This window comes from Equus quagga, chromosome 2 (genome assembly GCF_021613505.1).
Source record: "Equus quagga isolate Etosha38 chromosome 2, UCLA_HA_Equagga_1.0, whole genome shotgun sequence".
Taxonomy (NCBI): Eukaryota; Metazoa; Chordata; class Mammalia; order Perissodactyla; family Equidae; genus Equus; species Equus quagga.
This window is the reverse complement of record NC_060268.1, coordinates 171,876,747-171,904,300: the sequence shown is the minus strand read 5'-3', so window position 1 is coordinate 171,904,300 and position 27,554 is coordinate 171,876,747. Positions and strand designations below refer to the sequence as shown.

General features: G+C 45.7%; 1 protein-coding gene across 1 annotated transcript in view; it reads right to left on the bottom strand.

Moving 5' to 3' along the window:
- The window catches only part of GRK5 (G protein-coupled receptor kinase 5), a 214,377-nt gene that overhangs the window by 174,399 nt on the left and 12,424 nt on the right, over window positions 1-27,554 (bottom strand). The gene's annotated exons all lie outside the window — the stretch shown is intronic.

Sequence of the window (27,554 nt, the reverse complement as noted above, 5' to 3'; positions counted from 1 at the left end):
TGTGCTTCTGAATTCCAAGAGACAACTTCAGCCCTAATTCCTGGTGAGCCTGACCAGCTGCCAAGTATCTCCAAGTGTGAGGGGGGAAATTGGTAACTCACACACGTACATTTGACAACACAAAATAGGTGTAGCATAAATGTCAGAGTGAGTTACAGAATTAAAGTGAGCTTCCGAGAATAAAATGTAAATACCGCAAAGGCAGCTTCATAACAGAACCATACCAACAGATCATTGGGTCGATTTTAACTTCATTGCCTAAAATGATGGTATTTCCAGTTTTCAAAGCAGATGGGAAAAAAGAGTTTAAAAGACTCAGAATCAGATCACAAAGATTCTGAATCGGGTATTAATTGGCTTTTTAAAGAAATGATCTCAAGAGAGTGTTACATCACATTGTATGCTAGAGAGAAGAGGCCAAGACCTCTTCTCGGCCCATGTTCTAGAGCCGTGCTGTCCAGTACAGTAGCCACTAGCCACTATATGAATTTAAATTTTAATTAATTAAAATTAGACCAAATTAAAAATTCAGTTCCTCAGTAGTACCAGCCACCTTTCAAGTGCTCAACAGCCACATGCAGCTAGCAGCTGCTGAAGTGGACAGTATGGATATAGAACGTTTCCATCATCGTGGAAGGTTCTATTGGACAGTAGAGATACACAGAACGTTTCCATCATCACAGCTTCTACTGGGCAGTAGAGATACAGAGAACGTTTCCATCATCGTGGAAGTTTCTACTGGACAGTAGAGATACAGAGAACGTTTCCATCATCGTGGAAGGTGCTATTGGACAGTAGAGATACAGAGAACGTTTCCATCATCACAGCTTCTACTGGGCAGTGGAGAGACAGAGAACATTTCCATCACCGCAGAAGGTTCAAGTGGACAGCGCTGCTCCAAACTCTCTGACTCACCTCCTTGGTCACACCTGATTGGCCCAGGCCAGGCCACCTGACCCAAGGGCAGCCAATGGATAACCAGTGTGTCTACACAATGACCTAAATTGAGGGATTTACCCAATAGAAAGGCAGTGACTAACTCACCAACCAATTTCTCTCTTTTGGGAGTCTGAACTCAACAGAGTCAGTTAGTGGGTGGTGGGAACATAAGTAGAGACACAATAGGTGAAATTATGAAGCAGACAAGGAGGCCATGAGTGGATAGAGCCATGATGAAAGAGGGAACCTGGAGAGCAACTGGAAGGAAACGCTGCCACCTGAGGAGAGTGCACCTTCACTGTCACACATCGGCCTGACTTCCAAATGCCTTCATCCGTCACCATCTGCCCAGACCAGCTCCCCTCGCACACAGGGTGGCTGGAAGTGCCAGGGAATGAACGAGACCCCGGCAGCAGCCCTCAGCCAATGACTGCCAGGAGACAGTTTATAGAATTCAGCCCCTGGACCCTCAGGTGGGGAGAACTCAGCGTGTGTTCTGCACTGTTTCTCAGAGTTCCCAGTGGGATAGAGGAGGAGTTGCCCCAAATGGTAACTTGCTTGACGGCATGTCCTCTCTTGGCTTCCTTCCTTTTCCTCTCACTTCTCCACTCCCCTGCTGGTGTTTTCTGGGACCACCCCCCAAAATAAACCACTTATACTCAAATCACTGTCTCGGAATCTACTTATGGGGGGAACTAAAACAGGTAAGGTAAACTGAGTGAGTCTTAGCTCCTTGCAACTAAAAAAGCCAAGCATATGTTGACTGTGATCAATTTTGGGGACTAGGACATAACAAAAGATAAGGAACGCTCAAACATCAGTGGTAGGAATGCAAAATGCTACAGCTCTTTGGGAAACAGCTTGGAAGTTTCTTATAAAGTTAAACATACACTTACCATATGACCCAGCAATCCTACTCCTAGATATTTAACCAGGGGAAATGAAAATTTACGTTCACACAAAAAGCTGCTCATGAATGTTTATAGTGGCTTTATTCATAATCACCAAAAATTGGAAACAACCCAAATGTCCTTCAACTAGGGAATAAACAAACAATGGAATACTACTCAGAAATAAAAGGAAACTGATGCACACAGCAAGACGGATGAATCCAAATGCACTACGCTAAGTGAAAAAAGACACAAAAGGCTACATTCTGTGCGATTCCATGTACAGGACATTCTCGTAAAGACAAGACATAGGGACAGAAAGCAAACCAGTGGTTGCCGGGGGCTGGGGGGAGGGGGAAGAGGTGACTGCAAAGGAGTCTGGGGAAATTTTGAGGAGTGATGAAAATGTTGATGGTGGGAGTAGTTACATGACTGTATATATTTGCTAAAATGTGCAGAACCGTGCACTTTAAAAAGGTGAATTTTACAGTATATAAATTATATCTTAGTGAAATAAATGGGGAAAAGAAAAGTCAATGAAGGCAACACTCTGAGCTAGGACCCCACACATGCTCTTGGATAGCTGTGCCATAGCCCATCTCCACCACGGCCCAAGCATGGCTGTAAACAGACTCGCACCCAAGTCGCTCAAGGAGCCCATCCCATTGACAGCATCCTTTTATCAGTGGGCTCAGTCACTTTGCCCCAATGCTCTTGAGAAATGACATACTCCCACCTGTAACAGTGCCGCCAGGGGAGTTAAATCAGATTTGGGGAACTGAGGGGGAGGACATTCTCCTTCCGATTTCAGAATCACTGCTTTATCTTCTCCTTAGGCCACCTGGAAATATGTCCCATATAGCCAGACTACCAGGGGAGAACACTGACCAAAGTTTCCACTAGAGAAATTAGAAACAACTTCCAAACACTCACTGGAGAACCCAAGGAGACATCAGGGGGCTGTGACTGGAGTTCAAATGAAAGGGCATCAGCAGATGAATGGATAAAGAAAATGTGGTACATCCACACAACAGAATATTCTTTGGCCACAAAAAGGAATGCAGTACTGACACAAGTTACAACATGGATGAACTTTGAAAATGTTATGTTAAATGAAAGAAGCCAGACACAAAAGGGCACAGACTGTATGATCCATTTATGTGAAATGTCCAGCATGGCAAATCCACAGCGAGAACACAGGTCAGGAGCTGCAGGAGGGGCAAATGAGGAGTGACTGATCCCAAGTACAGGGTTTCTTTTTGGGGTGATGAAAGCGTTTTGGAATTAGATAGTGATGATGGTTGTACAATATCATGACTGTACTAAAAATCACTGAAATGTACACTTGAAAATGGTGAATTTTATGGTATGTGAATTATACCTCTTTTTTTTAAAAAAAAAAAAAAGGAAAGAAAAGAAAGGGCTCAAAGGCAAAACACTCATTACCCAGACACAGCCACCACCTCAGAGGTGAAGGAAAGCAGCTCAGACGGTGCGGGAAGGGGTGGGAGCAGGAGTGCGGAGGGGCGGGCGTGCCGTGGCCCAGTGCAGGCTCCCCCACGCAGGCCTCGACCCAACCATGCCAACCCTGGGCAAGTTTCCTAAATTCTCTGAACCCCAAGGACAAAGAGCAGAGAGGACCAGGAGGATGGAGGATGGGGGGTTGGGTTGAGGGGGTAACGACCAACCAGTGATGCCTGCAGCCAGGCCACTTCTGCTTGCATCCCACACAGAGTTTCTCATTCACGGCGATTTTCCCCATTAGACTGTGAGCCCCCTGAGCACAAGGACCAGGTCTGCTCACCACTATATCCCCAGCACCTGGAATAGTGTGTGACAGTCAGAGTTGTTGAATGAATAAGATCAGAGCGGGGAAAAAAAATGTCTAAAATTTGCCACAACATACTGTCTGAAGACTAAAGTAGGACAAGAATAGACAAAACCCTGTTCTGGGCACCAAGAGACAGGATTCAAGTTCTAGCTGCGCAACACTGGGCAGGTCATGCGTCTTCTCTGGCCTTCAGTTTCCTCTTCCTTTAAAATGGGCTGTTTGGCCAAGATGACCTTTCAGGCCTTGAGTTAGAGGAACTCAAACACTGTATGATTTTGAAAGCATTTTTGAAAGGCATTTAGAATTAAGACAGCGCCATTTCAGGAGGGCCGGTCACCAGCCCAGCAGGCCCCGTGTGTGGCTGATCCTCCCCAGTTGGGGTTTGTTTTGGTCTAAAGGCAAGAGTTAGAGGAGACACACCAGCTTTGTCAAATGAAGCATATTTTCCATCAGGTGTCACAGCATTCTGTACTTTCTCCTTTTCCCCCAGGGACTCCCAAAAACGATCCACATGAGCACTCAAAAATAAGTGTGCCTTGCAAAAAAGCATACATGCACGCACGCACACATCATGCACACACCCCTGGGGCAAAGAACCGCCAAGAGCCCAAACACCAAACACCCTCCAGGCCCCCCTCCCCCAGCAAAGTTCCAGAAGCTGCATCCGGGAGATGCTGCATTTTTCCAGAATTGTGTCATCATTCACAAAGAAATTCAATCTCAGGCCTCGCATCCACCCGAGAGCTGGGTTGGGCTGCCCAGAGCCACAGTGAAGAAAGAACTGGCCACTCACACCACTTTTATGGCGAGGTATGACCTCCCAGAGAGGCTGGGTGTGCGCAGGGGACCAAGCCCAGGATGCTGGTCGAGACTTGGAGAGGCCAGGCCGTCCATGCACACTGGGGAACAGGCCCATGCAGGGGTTGGACTCAGTCAACTGGGCACATAAAATAGAGCAGCTGCATGGAGGACTCCAAGCTTCTGGTTAAAAGAGCAGGGGGAGTGCACACAAGCTTGTCCCTCTTCTCCACACGCCTCCCACAGGCAGGGTCCAGGGGCTGTGGAGACCACTGAGCTGGGAGAAGTAAACATCAGCAACCTGGTGTGACTTGTTTTCTGATGCAATGCTGAGCCTGAGATAGCTCATGGCTCTCCAATCCCCCATGCTTCTCTTTGGAATTTGGGAACTCCATCAAGGGCCACTGTAATCTGAATAGTCCCCCAGAGCTGAGTGCAGAGGGGCACTGGATGGTGCGGACACCACGGCATCACCCCCAGGCTGTCGAAGGACATGGTGCAGTACCCCCGCACCAGCTGGTTAGGACAGCCAGGATCTGAAACCGGCCCAAAGCAATGAGGGAAAGTGTCAAGGAAAGCCAGGCTAACAGCCCCTATCTGGTGTGGGCCAGGGCCTTGCAATCCACAGTGACCATGACCCTGGCCTTCCAGTGTCTGTCACTTTCCCTAAGAACTCCTGGCCTTTAGGACACTTGATTTACTGGCCCCAGGGGAGGAGGATGACTGGATAAATAAATAAGTCTGGGCAAGTTCCAAAGTTCCAATCTTCAACCATGGCCTCTTTTCTCAATCTGTTCAAGGAAGAGGAAGGCTATTTATCAGGGTCTCCTCTAAGACCGCATAAACATAAGGCAAAAACTACTGAACGACCCCAAGCCTCTCACTGACCCCACTCCCCAATGAGGAACTCACAACTAAAAGTAAATTTGGGAAGGCTATAATCCATCTCTTAGCAGCACCACCTTTGCCTGTAAGTCAGGAAAAAAATAGAAATGTAGAATGCTCTAATTGGAAGGCAGCTCTATGGGAAACACGAGGAGCAGAAGGAGGGTAACATTTGCCCAAGGTCACTGCTACCTGGGGTAGAACTGACACTATACCTGGCCCTCAAGATTGCCGGTCCAGCACCCTTCCCCGGCCTCCCCAGTTAGCCCTCTGCACTGGGTCTCCGTGCTCTGGGGGCTGGTGGAGCCATGAGTGCCAGAGAGAGATGATCCTAGAGCCACCAACTCCCTGGCCCTGGGAAAGGGCTGCGCTCCTTCCTGCTCCCCGGGATCCAGGAGAGCCTCTCCCTTCATCATCTTTGCCCTCACCTGACCAGAGGGAAACAACAGGGCAGCTCTCTGCGTATCACAGGCCTGGGCTGCCCAGGGGTCAGAGCACGGTGATCCATCAGCTGCCCATGCCACCAGGTCCAGAGGCTGGGGCTGTCAGGGTCTACCCCACACAGACCCGATGGTTTCTCTTCCACACACCTGTCTCCAGGACAGTCTTGCTACTCGCCTACTTGCTCCTAGCAGCACCAGCACGTCGTGCAGATCAACAGCAACAGGGACTTCCCCCCCCCCCCCCCCCCCCACCCCGCCCCAGGGAGAGTGCTTGCTGCTCTCCAACTAACATGCCTTATTCCAGGTATCTGGGCCCCAGTGGCGCTTGGCACACCTGTCCAGATGTAGCAACATCCCGAGGCAGTGAGGGTGGGATGGAAAAAAGAAAACAAAGCTCCCACTCATGGGAGATCTGAGGATGAGACGCACACTGGGCAAAGGAGCCGGGAGACAGTTCAAGGCCACCAAGATCTACGGCAGTGGTTCTCAACCAGGGTGACACTGCCCCCAGAGGACATTTGGCAATGTGAAGAAACATTTCTGGTTGTCATAACTACAGGGGTCCTAGCGGCATCTAAGGGATAGAGGCCAGGGATGCTGCTAAACGTCCTCCAATGCAGAGAACAACCCCACCACAAAGGATTATCTGGACCCAAACGTCAATAGTGTCAAAGCCAACAAACCCTGCTTTAGGTACATACCTTCTAGAAAAAGGTTTTTTTCTTTTATTTTCTTTCCTCTAGACCCCTTGCACAATGACTCCATAAAGAAAATAACAGGGGAATATGACAATTACAACTTCAAATAAATGTTCACAGCCTATCAGAAAGGAAGCTTCAGCTTTTCATCAGTTACAATGACTATTAGTAACTGGGTTGCAGAAAGGAAGGCCAACCTTCAGGAAAATAATCCATAGTAAAGACAGGCTTAAGACAAAGTTCTCAGAATGTTCTTAAAGAGTTTAAGCATCACAGAAAGGCCTTGGTGATGCCATAAACATCTGACGTGGGCTGTCTTTTTAATTCAATTAAGAAGCACTCTTACAACGTCTTTCAGATATAGACTTCTTTTTGTTTTTACACAGTTTTAATCAAGGGATCACAGCTCTTGGTTCCTTCAGGAAATTCTGTCAAATGTTTCACTACTGTCTATGCAAGTTAAGATCCTAATTTTTAAATTTTGGAGCAAGTAGCGTTTCGTTGTTGTTTCTTAATGTCAATGTAAGAAAAAAAAGTAAGGGGAGGAGAGAATGCAAATATTTGTCACTGAAAACACACACAAAAACAGAAACATTTTTCCTCTTATGCACAAGGTCAAGAATATCTGGGTAAATTTGCTTCACGTTTTGCATGTGCGCTAAGGGAACACGAGAAATGCTATTGCAAAGGCCCTTGACAGGAGGAGAGGGAGATGCCTAAAAATAGCCATTTCACCCAAAGGAGGGTTATTTATTAGAACTGCATCATTCTCAGCATGACTGAGCAGCACAGGCAATGACACTGGAGCATGAAAAATATAGTAACATACACTATTACAAATTCTCTGTACTTGGAAGGAGAAGAGAGAGTCAGCCATGATTAAGCCACTCCCTTCAAAGTTCACTTCAAATTTTTCCTGTAGCTCTTACCTAGTTATGGAGATGCTGACTGGGAAAAGCGAGGAGAGAGGGTGAGTGTGTCTGATGTCTCCTTATTCCTTCCTGGAAGTAGAGGAATGGAAGAGAAAGCATTGTGGAGTCCCCCACAACTGGATTCAAACTCTACTTCTGTATTATTAGCTTTGGGTCCTTGAGCAAGTTATTTAATTTCTCTGAGCCCATCAGCTTCCTCATTTGTAAAATAGAGCTGGTTGTGAAAACTGAAAATGAGAATTTACGAGTCAAGGGCTTGGTAGAGAACAAATGGTGAGCATGTGCTGATTCGAGGAGAAAGCTTTCCAGGGAGAGGCGACCCAGAAGTCTGGGCACAGCGCTCTGAGGGGCAATTCTGCCTCGGAAGAGCCTATATGGGGTCCATCAGGACTCAACTCTTCTCGGATTGGATTTTCTCATCTACTCCATGAGTACCGATCCCACGTGGTCAAAAATGTGGAAAAACAGAGACTCCACTGGTGGCAGCAAAACTTGGTGAAGCCCTTCCAGAAGGCAATGTGGTAGCACTTATCACATCTCCTTCACCATCAAGTCCACTTCCGAGCTTCTGTGATTTCCTTGCACATGTGCACAAAGAGTTATATAATAATAACAATGGTGCAATAATAGTGCCTCACCTTTATTGAGCCTTTTCAAAGTTCTAAATGTCTCACACGTAATTTATACACGTATGTTTGATACATGATACCTCTGGCATATTCTATACGTGATATTTATTTCATATATGTATTACGTAACTTAATCCTACAAAGTAGGTATTATAATTATCGCCATTTTACAGAAACGAAAGTTGAGATTAGTTGGAGAGATTAGTAACTTGGCCTAGGTCAGGGGTCAGCAAATGTTTTCTGTAAAAGGCCAGATGGTAAATATTTTAGGTAGTCCAGATGGTCTCTGTCACAACTACTCAATTCTGCTGCTGGTGCACGAAAACAGCCCCAGACAATAGGTAAACAAATGAACATGGCTGTGTTCCAACCAAACTTTATTTATGGACACTGGATTTTGAATTTAATATAAGTTCCATATATCAGGAAATATTATTTATCTTTTGACTTTTTTCCCAACCATGTAAAAGTAAGAAAACCATTCTTGGCTTGCGCGCCATACAAAAAATGTGAGGAGGGTGCATTTGGCCCACAGGCCGTAGTTTGCCAAGCCCTGCCGTTGGTCATTCACTCAGTCAGTGAAGTCCCATTTCAAAGCCGGGCAGTCTAGCTCCAGAAGGCACATTCACGACCTCATGGTATCATTATTTCATTTAACAGCAAAACGAAAGAGTAGGGAAATGGTTCAATAAATTACGCATTCACCTTATGGGATGCTTTGCAGCATTAAAAAGTCATACACACGTGGACCCACCAGAAGCAGCTCTGGGAATGTTACATGAAAAAGCAAGTAGTGTATGAATCCATGTGTCATGACCCTATTTATGTATTAAAAATAAAACTAATTATGTACGTGTACATATACGAATGTACACACTTGTTCATGGACGCATAAACAGTGCACACAAGGAAAAGATCTAGAAAGAACAGGAAGCTTTAGTGGCAGGGAGAGCAGTGGGGCGGGAGCAGTGAGGGGAAGTCTCGAGTTTTCCTGGGCATGTATGCTGCTGTATGGTTTGAACCTTTTACATCCCAAATGCATCCTGGTATTACTTGTGTAATAAAGGGGAAAAAAAATTGAGGTCCTAGTTACAAAACGTCCCTTGCCAACATACTTTGAGCTCTCCGAGTAGTTTCCATGTACCCCGATCTAAACAAAAGCTGGTTACAATTAATTACAGCAAGACAAAGACATTCTTTCCAGAGGGAAAAACAAACAAGCAAACAAAGGTGACATAAACTATAGTAAGTAAACACAGCTACGTCTCTCTTTGACTATCAACAGTGACTTTTTTTAATCACATAGTGCATAAGCTAACCTTCTCTAGCCACCATTAACCTTCAAACCAAGGATGTCAGTTGTAAACAAAGCCTTCAAGGTTTTCATCTGGTGTGTGATATTCCAGGCATAGCTCTCTTGCCTGCATAAACTTTAATTTATGAAGTTATTTTGGTTTGCTCCACTGGCATGAGCACAGCTGAAGGGGGAGTCTTCGACTGGGGAAATGAGATTTCCCTCAGTGCCAATTTTTAAATCCAGCCTCCAGGTCATCTTATTTTTTGGATGCTTCCCACAGTCACATTTTTTGTTTGTTTGTTTTACATGAAAGAGCACATTCCCTTTCCCCAAGCCAGGTTTACCATTTTCCATTCCTCTTATTAAACGCATCTTATTCGAATGGAATGTTCTCAGAGTTTCTGCCTTTCATTGGCGTGCGTAAGAGAGGCTTGGAGTGGATGTCCCAGCACGGTCACACAGACCCTGCACTGCAGGCTGCCTCCGAGCGCCATGTAATCACAACTGCAGAAAAATAAGAGGGTCCCAAATCCCATCTCTGACCCCAGGACCCCAGACTCATTCTCAGATCTGGAGCAGACCCCAGTGGGGCCCTCAGCCAGTCCCTCTGTGCCAATTAAAACAGGAGCTGGTTGAAGCCAAGTCTGAAGGTGCTGACATTCAAATCTGTGAGCAGACGGGTCCCTCTTGGGTAACATTCCAATCAGAGCCATGGGGCCTTCTGTTGACCAAACAATGACTGTTCTCAATCCCAAGCAACACCTCATTTGGAGGGTCCAGGAGGGGACTTCAAACGTCACCTAGGCATGCCACGCTAATGCCAAATTCATGATATAATTGTATCCACTGCCCAAACCGGCAAAACAAAGCTGTCCAAGCCAGTGTTCAAACCGAGCCATCTATCTTGTTGTGGCTCCAGATGCCATCTCTTCCATGGGACCATGACTGACACCCTCAGTTGATAAACTTCTGATGGGACGTTACTTACAACCCTTTGGACAGGGCAAGCCTAATTCTTCACTTTTGCAATAGGACCAATTTTATGTTTTCTAAATATTCCCCATCACTTTAGGAACAGAAATTAAACTGTTATATAATTTACTTTATACATAGTGGTTAAAAAATAACATGCGATCTACCCCCAACACATTTTTAAGTGTATGATCCAGCACTGTTAACTACATGCACATGTCGCACAGCAGATCTCTAGAATTTTTTCATCTTGCATCCCTGAAACTTTATACCCATCGAACAGCAACTCCTCATTTCCCTCCTCCTCCCAACCCCTGGTAACCACCATTCTACTTTGTTTCTACGAATGTGACTACTTTAGATACCTCATAGAAGTGTAATCATACAGTGTTTGTCCTTCTGTGACTGGCTTATTTCATCTGGCGCAATGCCTTCAAGATGCACCCATATTGTCACATATGGCAAGATTTCCTTCTTTTTTAAGGCTGAATAATATTCTATTGTATGGATAACACATTTTCTTAATCTACTCATCCAACAAAGATGATTTAGGCTGTTACTATCTCTTGTCTATTGTGAATAATGCTGCAAAGAACATGAGAGTACAGATACCTCTTCGAAACTCCGATTTCAATTCTTTTAGCTATATAGCTAGAAGTGAGATTGCTAGACCATATGGTAGTTCTATTTTTAATTTTTTTGAGGAACCTCCATTCTGTTTTCCATAGCAGCCACATCATTTTACACTTCTACCAACAGTGTACAAGGGTTCTAATTTCTGCACATTCTTGCCAACACTTGTCATTTTTTGGTTTTTGATAATGTCCATCCTAACAGGTGTGGAGTGATACCTCGTGGTGGTTTTGATTTCCATTTCCCTGATGACGGGTGATGTTGAACATCTTTTCATACTGTTGGCCATTTGTATGTCTTCTTCGGAGAAAGGTCAATTCAAGTCCTTTGCCTGTTTTTCAATTGGGTTATTTGGATTTTTGCTACTGAGTTGTAGGAGTTTCTTCTACATTTTGGATATTAATCCCTTATCAGATATGTGGTTTGCAAATATACAGTCTACTTTAGAACAGTGTCTATGGCCTGTAGAATATAAAATTTTCAGATATCTATATCAGGCGTCAGCAAGATAACGCCTGAGGGCCAAATCTGGCCCAAAGCCTGTTAAAAATAAAGTTTTATTGACACACTGCCTTGTCCATTTGTTTAGGCCTAGGCTATGGCTGCTCTCAAGCTACAATGATAGAATTAGTAGTTGCAACAGAGACCACATGGCCCACAAGCCTAAAATATTTACTATCTGCTCGTTACAGAAAGTTTGCTAAACCCCGGTATATAGGATCAAGGCTTAGAAGTATATGTCTGTTTTGGCCCCAAACATAATGGGACAGGAAGGAGAATCCCAGGTCAGATTCTTCTCTTTCAAATACTGCGATTTTTGTCACTGGAAGCAGCTTTAAAATCCAAGCTCCTACCATTCAGGCATTTAAGGTACTGATGAGTCTCTGGTCCTACTAGGAGGTGCCTTATTCTTACATGGTTGGGTGGACAGTTGCAGTTTTCACTTACGTGGCATTCCTGCCTTCCTCCCCTTCTCTAACAGCCATTCCACATGACTCCCACCATCCTTCCCTCCCTCCAACTCTGGCCACGGAACATCAAGTGATATCGTGTTGCCAAAAAGAATCTTTTCCAGGACTTTCCTGCTGGTTTTCAGAAAAGATGCTCTCTTTGCACTGGGGTTGCTAAAAGAGCTGCTATGGGACCCCCTGACCAGCCAAGAATTAAGTAGAGGAGAGACCAGCAGAGCTATGAGATGGGGACAGAAGGAACCCCAGGGACATTGTTGGAATCCTTAGATCCAAAAATCCAGGAATACCCCTCGATTGCTAGGCACATGAGGCCATAAATTCTCATTTTTGTTTAAGCTGGTTGGATTTGCATTTCTGTCACTTGCTACCAAAGGCTTTCTAAGTAGTACAGTTGTGATCTTTTCATGTTCTACTCTTTGCATGTAAGAGTTCATATATTATTTTTCATGTTTCTACATTACCTTAATTTTCATCTTCAATGGGTAGATAACCCATGAGATGGGTCAAACCCCCACCTGGCCACCCAGCCCACTGACATCAGTACAGACCTCACAGGGTGGCATAACCCTGACTAGGCAAATGTTTCGTGCAGCAGACACAACAGGGCGGGTGCTATGATGCCATGGGCAGCCCTTGTCACACAGGAGACCACCTCCAGCCAGCCAGGTGCCCACCTAACCAACAAGCCCAGGTATCACCAGCCAGGCACCACTGCTCAGCGAGACTACCTTCCCAGAGTCAATGAGACACAGCTCGTGGGCACTTAGCTGTGAAAGCCCTATACCATTCCTCCCCCGCCTAGACCTCATCCCTCACAGCCAAGACTCTGTGTGCCGGGCTCCCCACTTGGCAGTAAAACTTTTCCACTTAGTGGTCAATCTTTGGCCTCTTAGTCTTTATTTTTTCTTTAACAGATTGTAAGTTACTTGTCTTATTTGCAGGCTTTCCCTCAACAAGGCAAGTTCCAGATCAAGCCACATACCATGTCTCCCCAGCCACCCTAATCGCCCTAGTGCCTGGGACCAGAGAGGGCCTGAGTACTCGTGTGTGGGGTGGGTGAATGAACGAATCAATGAATGAATATACCCTATGTGCCAGCCACTATGCCATTTTTCGCAATCATATATAACACTACCTCCTTCTACAGCTATGCCAGATTCATTTTGGCAAAAGAAATGTTCCCAAAGAAGTCTGTGGTTAGCACTGTGGGACAGAATTTGAAGAAAGACCTGTGTTAGGAAAAGCTACTTGAACATTCTGGCAAAGCCTCATTGACTCTGTCAGTTGCTGACAGGGCTGTGAAGAGAGAGCACTAAAGGCCATCTGTCAGGTGTCCCTGTCACGAAGGTGCTCATGGGTTACTACTCCCTTTTGCCCATAGGAAACAGCAGTCCCTGTGACCATACAGGAGTCACAAAGCCAAGCCCTCACGTTGGCAGGCTCCATCCCAGCTTACTGACTTCCTCTGCTTTCCTCCATTTGGTTTTCACAGAAGCCCTGGAGACAGGTGATGGTATCATCCCCATTTTACAGATTAGAAAACTGAGGTTGAAAGAGGATAACTATTTGCCATGGGTCACTCCACCTAGGAAGTGTTAAATTAATTAAACAAGGAGGCCATTAGACCAAGGTGGCTCTAATGCCGTGGCCGCCTACATAAGCAAACCAAAATCTAAGCCCATAAATGCCTCAAGGTTAGGAAATTAAAACGCTAAGGACAACCAATCACAAACAGCCAGCTGGGCTTTAAGCCACAGCCAATCAAATAACTTCCTTTCTTTGCTTCCGCTCTTTCTCTGGAGAAGTCTTTTCCCTGGCTCCTAACCTGGAGCGCTCCTACCACTTCCGGTTTATCACCACCCGATTTGAACGGATTTTGCTTAAATAAACTGAGAATTTTTAATATGCCTCAGTTTATTATAGAAGTGATTAGAGCCCAGATTTTTTTCAATCCTTAATTCGCACTCTTGCAGGCAACTGGGGTTAAGGATGGACCAAGTGGCCCCAGCAAAGGACTGAGAGCCCTGATACCATCCTGCTCCCTCCCATCTTAGCGTCCTTTGGCCTGGGCATCTGCATTCCTGGGTGTTCCAGATGTGCAGCATCAAGTCATGGACCTCTGCACCCTCCTTCCTTTGAAAATCAGGCTCCTTAAGGGCCTGCCCCATGCTGACAGAGTCAGCTCTGAGACCTCCCTCAGCCCCTCAGCCCCAGCCATTAGGGGCCCCCACTGGGAAGCTCCTGATTCCTTCATTTCATTCTACTTGGCTTTTTTAATGAGTTTCTCAATAACAAAACTTCCTTCCTCTCTTTCCAGCAAGAAGTAGGCTCTGAAGGCTGTCACGTCATTTAGATTACAACAAAGAAAAAACATACATATTTAAACGGAAAATCACATTTTTCAAATGCCTTGGTTTGAATGCCCCCTCCAAAACAAAGTTTTCTGCTGAGGTTTTCTGCTCTTTCACGGTAGACTGACTATGTAATTTATTGTCCGAACAGGGATGCTTTAAGAAAGGGGACACTATTAATCCTGACACCAGCCATATGATCACCCTTCTTGGTTGGGGGTGGGGGGGGTCACCATATCTCCAGTGGAGCCCGGAAGAACATGTCGAACCATTTCCAGATAGTAAATTGAATTAGGGCACATCAATGTCAGGCCTTGAAAGAGTCAACAGCTGTCCACTTGTAAATAAGGGTAAGATTCTCCTTGCTCCACTCTCTGACACCGGAGCTCATGTCACTGGTGCAAACTCCCTGTGCCTAACAGAAAGTGAGTGTTTTTCTGCTTGCCCAAGAAGCCAAAGGATCCGGCTTTAAGGATCTTTATTTTCTAGCAGTAATTCTAATGTGCTGAGACTAAACCTTTCTCGTCCCAGAAATTTCTCAGGCGGGTAAGGGGTGGAGTATCAGTCTCAGAACAAAGAAGGCTGGGGAGATCAGTGGGTCCATCCCACCTGCCAGGCAGGGCCACACCCATCATTCTAGAGGAATCAATCTCTCTCTGCTCTTTATTTTAAACCTCCAGAGGAAATCGTGTGCCACCTCCCTGGGTGAGCCAGTCCAAAGTTTAATTGAGATCTTCAGGGCCAGGCACCCCTCCTTCCAGTCCACCCTCCACCCAGGAAACCAATGAGGTCGAGCCGGCCCGCCCATCAGTCTCCATCCACTGTAAGGGGTATCTTCTCTGCAGACCAGGAAACCCTCTCTGGGCCCAGAAAATATTCAGAACGTGAAACAGAAACACACACACACACACACACACACACACACACACACACACGCACACACACAGAGATCTCCTTTCTCCCTAATTCAGCACCCTCCCCCCAAGCCTTTTAATCCCCAAGCAGATTGTAAATGGAAGGACAGGAAATGCAAGAAGCAAAGTGTAGAGCCATTTCCAACTCAACTCCAGCCCCTCCCCCACCCCAGCCTCTCTACTCTTGACAGACAGACAACTCATTAGGAGCTCACCCATAATAGTCTTTCCTGTAAGAACTTGTAAACAGCATCATTCCAGCTTAAACTTGGGTACTTCCCAGCTCACTTACTTCCATTTCCTTTGCGGTGGAATGTTCCCATAGGGAGTGGGGGAGGGGGAGGGGGTTCTCCCCTCACTCTGTACCCCCATCCTACTCTCCCCAGCTCCCTCCTCCTTCAGTCTCCCTGAAGTTTAAGGGTCTTCCTCTTGAACAGTGCTTCCGTCACCCAGCTTTGTGTGCTACTTTTCATTCCTTTGAAGGAAGCCCTTCCACTTAGGCGATGCCTGCCATCTCCTTCGTTCCAACATTTTCCTACTGCTAAGCATTCATATAGGGTTCTTGCTAGTTCTCGGCATTCAATGAGCAAAATCAGTGTCTGCTGAAATTGCCTTTTAAGTAAACCCTCTTCTGCAAAACTTTTTTTTTTAAAGGAGAACTTGTTTTCACGACATAACAAAGTTTGCAAGGCAAATACTCTATGGAAAAGGCCAGGGGTCCCAAACCCAAGGGTTAGTCTGGTGACATAATTGAGTAAAAGGAACTTGGTGTGAGGCAAGAGGGAATTGGGGGGGGGGGGTCTGTGGTGAAATGTAGAGCCTGGAACCTTGCCCCAAAACAGCCAAGCAATATTCAATTTTAGACAAATGTCTCTATGTAAAAACTCTTACCTAATATAGCCAGAACTTCCAATTTTCTATGAAAAGTCTTAAATCAGGAAGGTTATGTGAAATTTTCTAATTTTTAAAATATTGTGCAGGCCAAACAGTTTGCAACCCCCCGACAAGATGATAAATAGCCCCCGCCACAACCAGGACCCCAGTACTGGGCACTGTTACTATCTGCACAAAAGAACACAGCCCCAGCAGCACCCACGGCCGAGGGGGTGGGGGAGAGCCAGGCATGGGGATGGGCATGTGGCCAAGGCAGAGCCCAGACCCACACTCCTCAAAGCCCAGCTCCCCTGCAGGCCGTGCCTTCTGGGACACTTTCGAGGAAGGATCTTATCTTTTAGGACAGAAGCAATCTGGAAATAGGATTCACTTTACTCGAATTCACTTTACAAAAATTCATTTTACACACAGTTTTGCTGAAACAGATCTATAAGAGATATGATGGGTGGTGGCCTTTTCCCAATAAAAATATACACTGAGCATAAAGCCCTTAACTAGCTCACAGGCCCCTGTGACTGAGCAAAAACCTGTCACTCAAATAAATAATCCTACAAAACAAAGACCTGTACCTTCTTTCCCAAACTCATGGCAGAGGTGTGGGCCCTAGACCCAGAGGAGAAGAGGAGCAAGTTTAAGAGTCACATTCCCTTGCTTGGTTTAAACAGCTGAGAAGACACGCAATGCTGGACAAGTTACTTATCCTCTTTAAGCCTCAATTTCCTCACCTGTGAAATGGGATAAGCCTAGCACAATCCTAATAGGATCCCTATAAGGACTAAGAAACAAAGCATTCCAAGCTGTAGAATGGGAGTAGAGGTAGTATCGCTTTTCATGTAACGGAAAGGGAAAAAGTGAAATAGAAGTCCAAAAGGAAAAAACCACTGAGGATGTATTTAGTACTTAGTACAGCGTACAGCACACTTAAGTAACTAATAAATAGTTAGCTCGTGGGGGGCTGCCCCGTGGCCGAGTGGTTAAGTTCGCGCGCTCCGCTGCAGGCGGCCCAGTGCTTCGCTGGTTCGAATCCTGGGCGTGGATATGGCACTGCTCATCAAACCACGCTGAGGCAGCATCCCACATGCCACAACTAGAAGGACCCACAACGAAGAATACACAACTATGTACCGGGGGGCTTTGGGGAGAAAAAGGAAAAATAAAATCTTTAAAGAAAAAAAAAAAAAAAGCTCAATTAAGACAGCCTCCCCCAGAGGTGACCTGGAGATCCCAGAGGGTGGAAGCAGGGTTTCCCCAGGCAGATCACCACAATGCCCAACGTCATACCCTGTGGGAGCAGCCAGGCCCAGGGCCACTGTCTGGCTGCAGCATAAGCCAGCTCCAAGCTAGGCCCTGAGGCCTCCTGAATCTTCTGCCTGCATTTCCCTGGCTCCATCTCCTCCTGTCCTAGTGGAGAGGGACTTTCAGCCTTTCTGGCAGGGATGGGGGTGAGCCTGAGAAGGAGGGGGGTTCTTGGGTTCCCAGACTGGGCCACTCAGTCTAGCTGCCCAGAGCTCCACCTTGGGCCCCCAAACCAGCTTTGCTGTTAAGCTCCCATTAGCCTTTGGCCATCTGCCAGCCTCAGGTACCTCCTAGAGAGAAGTGGGCCTGGCATGGGGCAGAATCCAGGTGCTCCTGGGCTCATCATTCATTCAAAAAGTATTCGCTGAGCACCCACTATATACAGACACACAACAAAGAGCAATAAATAGGCACAGACTCTGTTCTCCTGAAGCTTATAGGCCACCAGTCCCCAACTCCACTTTTATTTCTAACAATAAATCCTAAATATAACTCATTTTCAAAAAGAAAAAAAAAAGCATCAGAAATTACTCAAGCAGATGTCCCTGCACCTTCCTATTAAAATGATTCATGCCTTTTGTTATGGAACCAATTCACAAGTTTGGGGGAGTTTAAGCAGCCTGAGTGTGTCTTGTAATGGGCCCTCAATGAAAAAAAAAATGTCACATACTCCCACTCCACAGTATTTGTAACACGTCCAGCCAGCCCACAAACAGTAGTTCACCGAGGAACTAATTTACATAGACTTAACGGTGTGATTTTGTTTTTAAACCTTACTCTTTGCTTCAACATTTTCCAATTATGTACATGTTAGTGATTCCAAGATATGGTTTTCCAAAGATAATAGACAAATCGAGTTGCCGTTATTCTCTGTCCACAATGTTCACTCTCCTGATTTGTTTCTTTAACAGAAATCTACACATGAAGAACATCACAATCGATGCGAGCCAGATTTAGAAATTACGCTTATCACCCATCCTGGGCTTCCAAATTAAATTTAAGGCACATTAGCATTTCCAAATCCATCTGAAAAAAATAACCTCAAAATATATTTCTGCCTCGTACTGACCGTGGAACTTGGCGAGGATTCCTAAATCCTGTGTGCCTCAGTTTCCTCATTTATAAAATGAGATTAACCAGTGGTACGTACCTCACAGGTTTGTGGTAGGGACTCAATGAGATAAGACACGTACAGTCAGTATTAGCTACTTTTACTAATATTTTTTTCAACACCAGTGCGACATAGCGGAACATGGTTGAAAGGGCACGGATTCTGGGGCCTGGGTTCATCTTGACTTTTCCATCAATAACTGTAACACTGGGCAAGTTAAGGAATCACCCTGACCCTCCATTTTCTCATCTATGGAACTGGGATAAAAATAGTATCTACCTCAAAGTCAGGTTGTGAGTAGGGCCCTGGCACGCATAAGCACCGAATTAAGTTTATAGCTATTTTAATGATGATGAAACCACGGCTTATCAGAGGTATTCCCCTCTCTATGGACATGTCCAGGCTCCCACGAGGAAACATTTGGGATCAAACCAATGTCTGTGTAGACAGCATCCACTTCCGCACTCACACACTGCTATTGTTCCTAACACCTTGGGTTCACATTTCCATGGTGACCAGCATGTTTGTTTACTTGTTTCCTGATTTTTTTTTTTTTCCTACAACTGGAGTCCCACAAGAGCAGCCAGGTTGGGGATTGGACTGTTTGTGGCAGACATCAAATGCACCTGCCCCTACGCCCAGGCAAAGTCTGGGACGAAAGTTCACCCAGCCTTCCTTGACTCAGGGCAGCTCCTCCTGTTCCACACCCCACCTCTCCAGGCCTGCCCTGTCGGGCCCTTTAAGGCAGGTATCCGCCAAAGACATGGCATCTAACCCAGAGTGAGTCAGCACCCTTTGACTGTAAGTGTCAAGTCATCGGTCCACCCAAACAGGAAGCCCAAGGGGGAACATCTGGCTCCCTGGATGGCGAGAGACCAACAATCAAACAATGAGATGAGGAATCAATCTCTCTCCCTCATGTGCCTTTTTTCTGAGGCAGGCTGTGGCAATGGCCACCAGCCGCTCCACGCTTCCCTGCCACCAGCTTGGCAACCCTAGCAGCAGAGGAGCAGTCCTTTTCTGGACCATGAATCACATCCTCATCCATGAACCTGTCCCTGAGGTCAAAGAGAGAAGCTCTGATTGGCCAGGGCTGGCTCACATGCTCACCGGTGGAGCCAATGAGAAGTCATCCCCACCCAACCTCGCGGACTGAACACGGGGGAGGAGCGGTGCCCCAAGGAAAATGGAGGTGCTGTCACCAGAAGAAGAAGGAGTGGGCCGGGAAAAACAACAGAGCCATCTGCTCCCACGTCCTTCAAAGCTGCTGCATGCTGGCACCTCCTGAATCCTCGCCTCTGGGCTGGAAGTTCTCTACAGCCTCCAAGGCTCTGTGCTGGCCATTCCTCCCTTCAAAGCCCAAACCACTCCTGCATTTTTTCCCAGAGCCAGCAGCATCACCCAGCCGCCCAGCAGCGTCGCCTGGGTTCAAAGTCAATCGTTTTGTCCTTCCAAACACCTCCACGTCCCATCAGGTTCCATAGATTCAGCCTCCCCGACACCCCTCCCATCCATCCCATCCCCTCTTTTGCGGAACCCTAGTCGGCCCCCACATATTTCTCAGCACTACTGCCCAGCTGGCCTCACCACCTCTGCTACCAGATCCAGTGTCTTTCAGTTCAGCCAGTATCAGCCTCCTCTGCTCAAAAACTCTCAGTGGCTCCATTTTGCCTAAAAATTTAACTTCCAACATAGCCTGGCATTTGGAGACCTCTCGGTACGGTGGGCCACTTCTCCAGCCTTCCTGCTCCCTCCCCATTTCCCTCCAGCTACTCCACGCTCCAGGCAAACACCACCTGACACTCTGTCACCCCCAGTCACCACCATCTGGCTCTGCCCTCCCCACTACCGGGAACCTATCTCAGCCCCGTAGCTTCCTTAGGTGGAATTCTCCCTACAACACTGGCTTTAGGGTCAAATCCAAACTCCAACGCTTACATGCTGCGTGACCTCAGACAAGTACTTAGCCTCTCTGTCGCATTTGTCATGTGCACATGACAATGACACCTAGCTCATCACACTGTAATGAAAAATACATCTCTATAAAACCCCCTTTACAGAGCTTGGCGCCCTGTAGGGGCTCTGTTAATGGTGCCTTCACACTATCAGCCACCAGCCTTCAAGGCTCAGCCCCAATGCCACCTCTCTGTGAAGCCCCCATCAGGACTGCCTTTGTACTTCTGTTCCACCTTAGACTACAGTTGGCCATGGACCTGTTCCTCCCCCACCAGACTGGAACTTCCTGAAAGGGAGGAGCCGTGTCTTTCAGCCTTACGTTCCTAAAGCACCTCACCCTGTGTTACATGCCCCCCGGGAGGTGCTTGAATCATGTCGGTGACATTGACTCTGATTTCTCATTTTGTGATCCCACAGTATCCCTGCTCATTGGTTGGTCATGAGTTCACTAGATAGAGCTGACAGGAGTCCAGTCCCCTCTGGGCACATCCCTGGTGACAGGATTCCAATCACAGTGTCTCTCTCTTCATCAGCTGCCCAGCTTCTCACACAAGAATCAAAATGCTCACCTCCCACCAACTGTCACATGAGGATAAAATAAGCAAATGATTGTGTTACTGTTAAAGCAAAGACACGTGCCTATACACCCAGAAGAACCCAGCCTGACAAAGCCGGTGCCCTGGGGGTTTTAGACAAACCCCTAGCCCTACTCCAGAGCTCTAGGAAGGGTCCTATTCTCTGTTCTTGCCCCCGACTCCACCTCCAAAACTGCCACCCAGAGGGCCTGCCTGTGTAATGCACCAAACCTGACAATAAAGAAGGGTAGGCTTTAACCAAAAATCAAATCCACAACTTGAAAGACAAAGATGTGGCATCATCTAGCAGAATCAAAAAAGTGCGTCAGATCCATGATGCCATTTATTACATAGATTCAATCAAGCTAGTCAGTCAACAAATGGGTCCAAGGAAAAATTTCAAGAATGATTTGAGCAAGAGGGTTAGAATAATCTTACGATTTTCATGGGGAAATGCTACGGAGGACAACCCTCGGTGAGATCCAGAGGGCCTGGATTTTAATTTTTTTTACGCATTTTATTTCTTTATGGTCCCATCTAGTGGGCTTCCGTTTACAAGGCAGTAATGGTCATCCTCCCTCTCAAAATGGAAATATCTTTGTTTTTCTAGTTATAAGTGTAATGCACACTCACTGTACAAAACCCAGGTTTTCCTCACCCCCGTTCACTATGTTATGATCATCTCTCTGTGTCAATAAGAACAGATCTCCATAATTCTTCATGGCTGCATATGAGTCTCTTATTTGAATATGCCAAAATTCATTTTATCAATCCCCTAGTGAAGGTCATTGAAATTGTTGCCAATTTCTATTATAAACACCCTCTCTGAACAACCTCCTGCATATCATTTGTGCACTGATTTTTTTCCTTAAGATAAAAATCTTAGAATTGGAACTTCAAGACCAAAGGTTACACAATTTTAAGCCTTTTGACGTATATATTATCAAATTGTCCTTGAGGAAAGACTTACCAATTTGTGCTCCTATAAGTAATGGGAGTGTAATGTTTGAAAGAACTTAGCTACCCACACTTCCTTAATAAGGCATTATCAATCTTGCAAATTTTTGCCAATCTAAGATTCTGCATGTACATAAGATTCTGCTTGCTTGTGTGATTGAGCACCTTTTCATATGTACTGGACCCTTATATAGTATCTGTCTGAGCAGTACCCTCTTTTTTCCCCTAGCAACTACCTCTCCACTTACTACCCCCATCCTCTCTGGCTGTATGTAACCAGAGCCACCATGTTCTTATGATGTCACCCCTATGGCCTGCAATCTAAGGATCTAAGAATTGATGCCTGCAGTCTACATTAATTGTTCCAGAGTGATCCACTGATACAAGACAGGCCAAGCAGAGTCATCCCCTAGGATTTTTCAAATCAGAATTGGGAAGGAAAATACCAGTCTCTCTCCACTGGTGGAAGTTGTAAGATGTAAAACCATAACATGTTTCCCCAACATATGGAGAAAGTAGTAAGAAAAAAGGAAGCTGGTAGGTAGAGAAGCAGATGAGAGAGAGATGAAGAGAGCTGGTAATATTCCAGTTCCAGGTTACAGGGGTTCTGAGGCCATTCTGCTCCCCACACTTCCCACCCTCCCTTTAACATGCAAGATACCCCATTATCTCCCCAGATGAGTTCTCATTTGTCTGTACTAGTTCAGATTGAATTTCTGTTGCTTGCAACCAAGACTCCTGCCTAATTAATGCATCTTCTTTACCAGCTGTTCCTTCTTTTGCAAATTACCTTGTCATTTTCTTTGCTCATTTCTCTCCTGGATGTTTCCTCTTTCTGATTGATTTTTATGACAATATCTTATATATTAAGGCTATTTTCCCAGCTTGTCACTTGACTTTTAACTTAACTTTTGTTATGATCTCTTTTGTCAGAGAACTTTTTTTATTTTGCACTGTCAAATATGTCAATCTTTTTTCTTATGACTGCATCCCAAAACTATGAGAACTCTTCACTTACATTTTATTCTAGAATGTTTATAGTTTCAATTTTTTTAAATCTAAATCTTCAGGAGCCAGCCCAGTGGTGTAGTGGTTAAGTTCACATGCTCTGCTTTGGCAACCCGGAGTTTATAGGCTCACACGTTTGGATCCTGGTGCAGACCTACACACTACTCATTAAGCCATGCTGTGGTGGCCTCCCACATATAAAAAATAGAGGAAGATTGGCACAGATGATGGCTCAAAGCCAATCTTCCTCACCCCCTCCCCACCAAAAATCTAAATCTTCAATGCATCTATAATTGATTTTGGTTAGTATAAGGTAGGAATCTAACATTTTGTCTTCCCCAATGATTACTTAGTTATCTCAACACCATTTCCTGAGTAAGCCATTCTTTTCCCACTAATTTGAAACACTTCCTTTATTATATACTAAATTTTTATAAACACTTGGGTCTGTATCTGGACTTCCTATTTTGTTTATATTCTTTATTTGGTCTCTGTAATCATTAGGGCATTATCCTGATGTGATGATAAAGACAGACAGAGAGGCTGTTACTAGCTTTGTGACCTCAGACAAATTAGCAACAAAGGAAGGTCAGAACCCGAATTGCCAGTCTCCACCTTTTGCCACTTCCAGCTATAGAAAACTTAAGCAGAAGAGAGCCACCAATCCTCAGTGTCACCCTAGACCATGAAATCTGTGTCACCAGTAGAGATAAGGCGGGCGTCTAGACCAAACGTTGCAAGCCAATGAAGAAGTGGGTCAGGATTTGCCAGGAGCCCACAAGAATGCCTGGTAATGCCCATTCCCATCTCTAACCTCTTACCCGGTGGGTGACAACAGTGTCCCCAACCTCAAGCCTTGAAAAGTAGGTAATGCTTTTCAGTCTCTAACTCCTTATGGGATTTCTGCACGTCCACATGACAGTGTTTCCATCACTCATCCCTACATGGAAAATTCTTACATTTTCTCAACAGTATTTACTTATTGTTTTCTTTGGCCAGACAGAACACTGTGTATTTTTAAACTTTCCAGGAAGGCTGTTTATTAAGATAATACAGCACAGAACAATCAAGCTGTTTATTTTTGACTTTTGATTTAATTTTCCTTTCTATAATCCACTAAAAAAAAATATTAGAATCACGCATTTGCCTTTCTTAGATTGCAGGCATTGGTTAAATTAGCAGCAGCAGGTTTTTTTTCCTGTTTATTTCTATCACACGTGTAACCCCTCCCAACTCTAACTCTTTCCTTGGGGTACTTTTCACTTTAATGTGCAATGCCTGCTCTTCAAATTAACATCTAATCTTATTATGAAGTACCCACAATTACTATCAGTGGAAAATACACCAGCCAATTCTCAAGATCTGAAGGGTGAAAAGAGCTCCAGAAATCACCTGGGCCAAGGTGCACATTCACATGGCTGAGAAAAGTTTAGCTCAGAGAGGTCAAGCACTGTAGCTAAGCTCACAGAGCATGTTAGTGGCACATTCTCCCTTCCCCTCCACCTTTTCACTGGAGGCATTAATAGAGATTTCAATGGGAACTGAAACATCTTAGCTTGGTACACTTAACAGCAAGAAAATATACCATATTACCTTGCAAAGAAAAGAAAAAGAAAAAAAGTGGGTGTCTTGACCCCACCTCTGGTGAGTAATTAAACAGCTATGTTCTTGAGCTTTGCCAGATGTTAGCAACACCACAATCCCATCTGCTAATAGACTCTGAACCTAGGTTGAATGTGTCTGTTACTCAAACACGATGTGCAATGAAAATGCCAACCTGGGAATCTAGAGCCCAGGGTGTGTTCTCAATTCGACAGTGGGCATCACAGTTGTCTTCTAATATTAGAAGTTCGCCCTCAGCAAAGGATGACGTGTTCATTCTGGATGCCTCCAAAGAGCAGATCCAGGGGGCCGGCCCAGGGTTGTAGTGGTTAAGTTCGTGTACTCTGCTTTGACGGCCCGGGGTTCACAAGTTTGGATCCTGGGCACAGACCTATGCACTGCTCATCAAGCCATGCTGTGGCAGCATCCCACATACAAGAAAAAAAAAAAGAGGAAGATTGCCACAGATGTTAGCTCAGCAACAATCTTCCTCAAGCAAAAAAGAGAGATTGGCAATAGATGTTAGCTCAGGGCCAGTCTTCCTCACCAAAAAAATAAGTGCAAAACCAAGATGTAATGGGTTACTACCACACCAGGCAGATCTGAGTTTGACCTGCAGACTCAGGTTTACCATCAGCATTTGGTGAGGCCCAGGGAGAGACAAGGAAAGAAAAAACCCTAGCCCCAGCCCTCAGGGAGTTTGTTATTTAGTGGGTAAAGTAAGAACCCTATCTAATAATTTTTTTAAATTTTTTCTTAATCCAGCAGTTTAAAATGGGATGGGCTGCTTGAGAGAAGGTGTATGTTCTCCAGCACCAGAAAGATTTGAGCCAAAAGCAGAAACCAACTGCCAGGGAAGCTGCAGAGAGTCCTATGTGGGGAGCCAGGTTGGAGCAGAGTCTCCAAGATCATCTCAGAACAGAGTCAGGAAGTCTTCAGGGCAGGATTTCCCAGGCCCGGCCAATCCTGGGGAGTTTTTAAAATACAGATGCCCAGGTGCCGCCCATGAGCTTCTGATTCAGAACATCACAGGCAAGGCTTTGTGTTACGGGTTGAGTTGTGTCCCCCAGATGTGACCTTATTTGGAAATAGGTCATTACACAGGTGATTAAGTTAAAATGAGGTCATTAGGATGGGCCCTAACCCAATATAATGGGTATCCTTAGAAAAAGGGAAAATTTAGACACAGAGACAGAGGGAAGACCATGTGAAGCGACATGGGGCGAGGACAGCCATCCACAAGCCCAGGAAGGCCTGAGGCCACCAGAAGCTGGAGGCCTGGAACAGATCCTCCCCCAGCACCTCCGGAGGGAGCATGGCCTGCCCACAACCTGATTTCAGACTTCTGGCCTCCAAAACCGTAGGACAATAAATTTCTGTGGCTCTAAGCTGCCCATTTTGTGGTGCTTTGTACCTAGGGAACTAATGCAGCCTGGGGATCGGCACCACTGGAGCTGCTGAACCGCCTCGCAGGAAAATCTTGGCCTGCTTCTGCTCGGGCACTGCCTTCTGCCACCCAATGGGCTTCCTTTGGTCCTCAGACCCCTCCTCTGGGGAAGACAGGAGCTGGCTTCGGTGTGCGCAGCTCCTTCCTGCCCTCTGAGATGGCAGGGCGCCCACAGCCGTGTCTAGACTCCTCATCCAGTGACCGGGCAGCCTTTCTCCTTCTGGTCACTGTGCTGCTTCCAGGCAGCCATGAGCCACCGGATTTTGAGCCTACACACCTACCAATGCTTCCAGGAAGAAAACACCACTCTCTCCTCCAACAGTCACGAACATATTGAAGACCCCAGACTTTGGACTACGCCCTCACACCCAGCTTCTCTGGAGGGAGAGGTGGGGCCAGGGACTTGTTTTGTATTGTACCACTTTTATTTGTCCTTTCAGTTCTCACGGTGGGACTCACTTAGGTAAATCGCATGCAAACCTCCAGACAAAGAGTCACCAATGGAAGAACCCACAGAATTCCAGAGAATGTTGTACCAGATAAAAGACAGGACTGAAAGACGTTACATGGAACCAACACCAGCACATGCAGCGCCTTTGAGAGAATTAGTAAAGGCGCCCCCTTCCCCAAGATACATTTACAAATCTCCCACCTCAGTGAGGTGAACGACGCCTCCCTAGAGTTGCGCAATGTACTGCCAGACGTGAAGGTCCTTAGAGATGGGAAAAGATGCAATGGGTTAGTGCCAGAGGGAGGAATGGGTCCTTGCTGTGTGAGCTTGGAAAATCACTTCACCTCTCTGAGCTTGATTTCTTTCTTTCTCAAATTGGAATAATAATAAGAGCTGCCAGGTCTGGGTTGTGGTGATGATCAAAGGAGTGAAATATGGGGCCCCCTTGCAAAGCCGTGGGCTTGTTATCTGAGCCTGTGTTCCCTGACAGATTTACACATGCAAAACCCAGGGGCAATTACAAAGAAAGTCATTGCCAAGTCTCTAACTGAATTTGATTTCCCTAATCCAAGCTTTGAATACCATCAAAAAGATGACAGAACCCTCAGAGGTGGGGGGTGTTAAATCCCAAAGGTTTCAAGAATGTTACATCACATGTCCTCATGTGTATCATGCTCCTTTCTCATAATAAAATGTGCTTTGTACATCCCTAGGGTCACTTACCTCCATTTCAGAAATTATTACTATTCTTCCCAAGTGGGGGGTAGGGGGGAAAAAGAGAGGGATAGTACTATTAGGCAGATACCACCACAGGGAAATAAAAACTGAGTCTTCAAAGAAGTGTATAAAGATGTTGTACAATGGGGAGGACATTCCTACACTGTTTATAATATATTTAAAAATTGGAAAACTTAAAGGGCCCACTATAGGGGCTTGGTTAAATATGTTACTAAACTATCTCAAGACAGTCAAGGACACAGACCCCTTTAGAACCAGATTGCCCCTAAGCCTCAGCTAGAAAACACCCAGCATTGCATGGAAACGGCACTCCGCTTCCAAAGTCTTTCACAATTT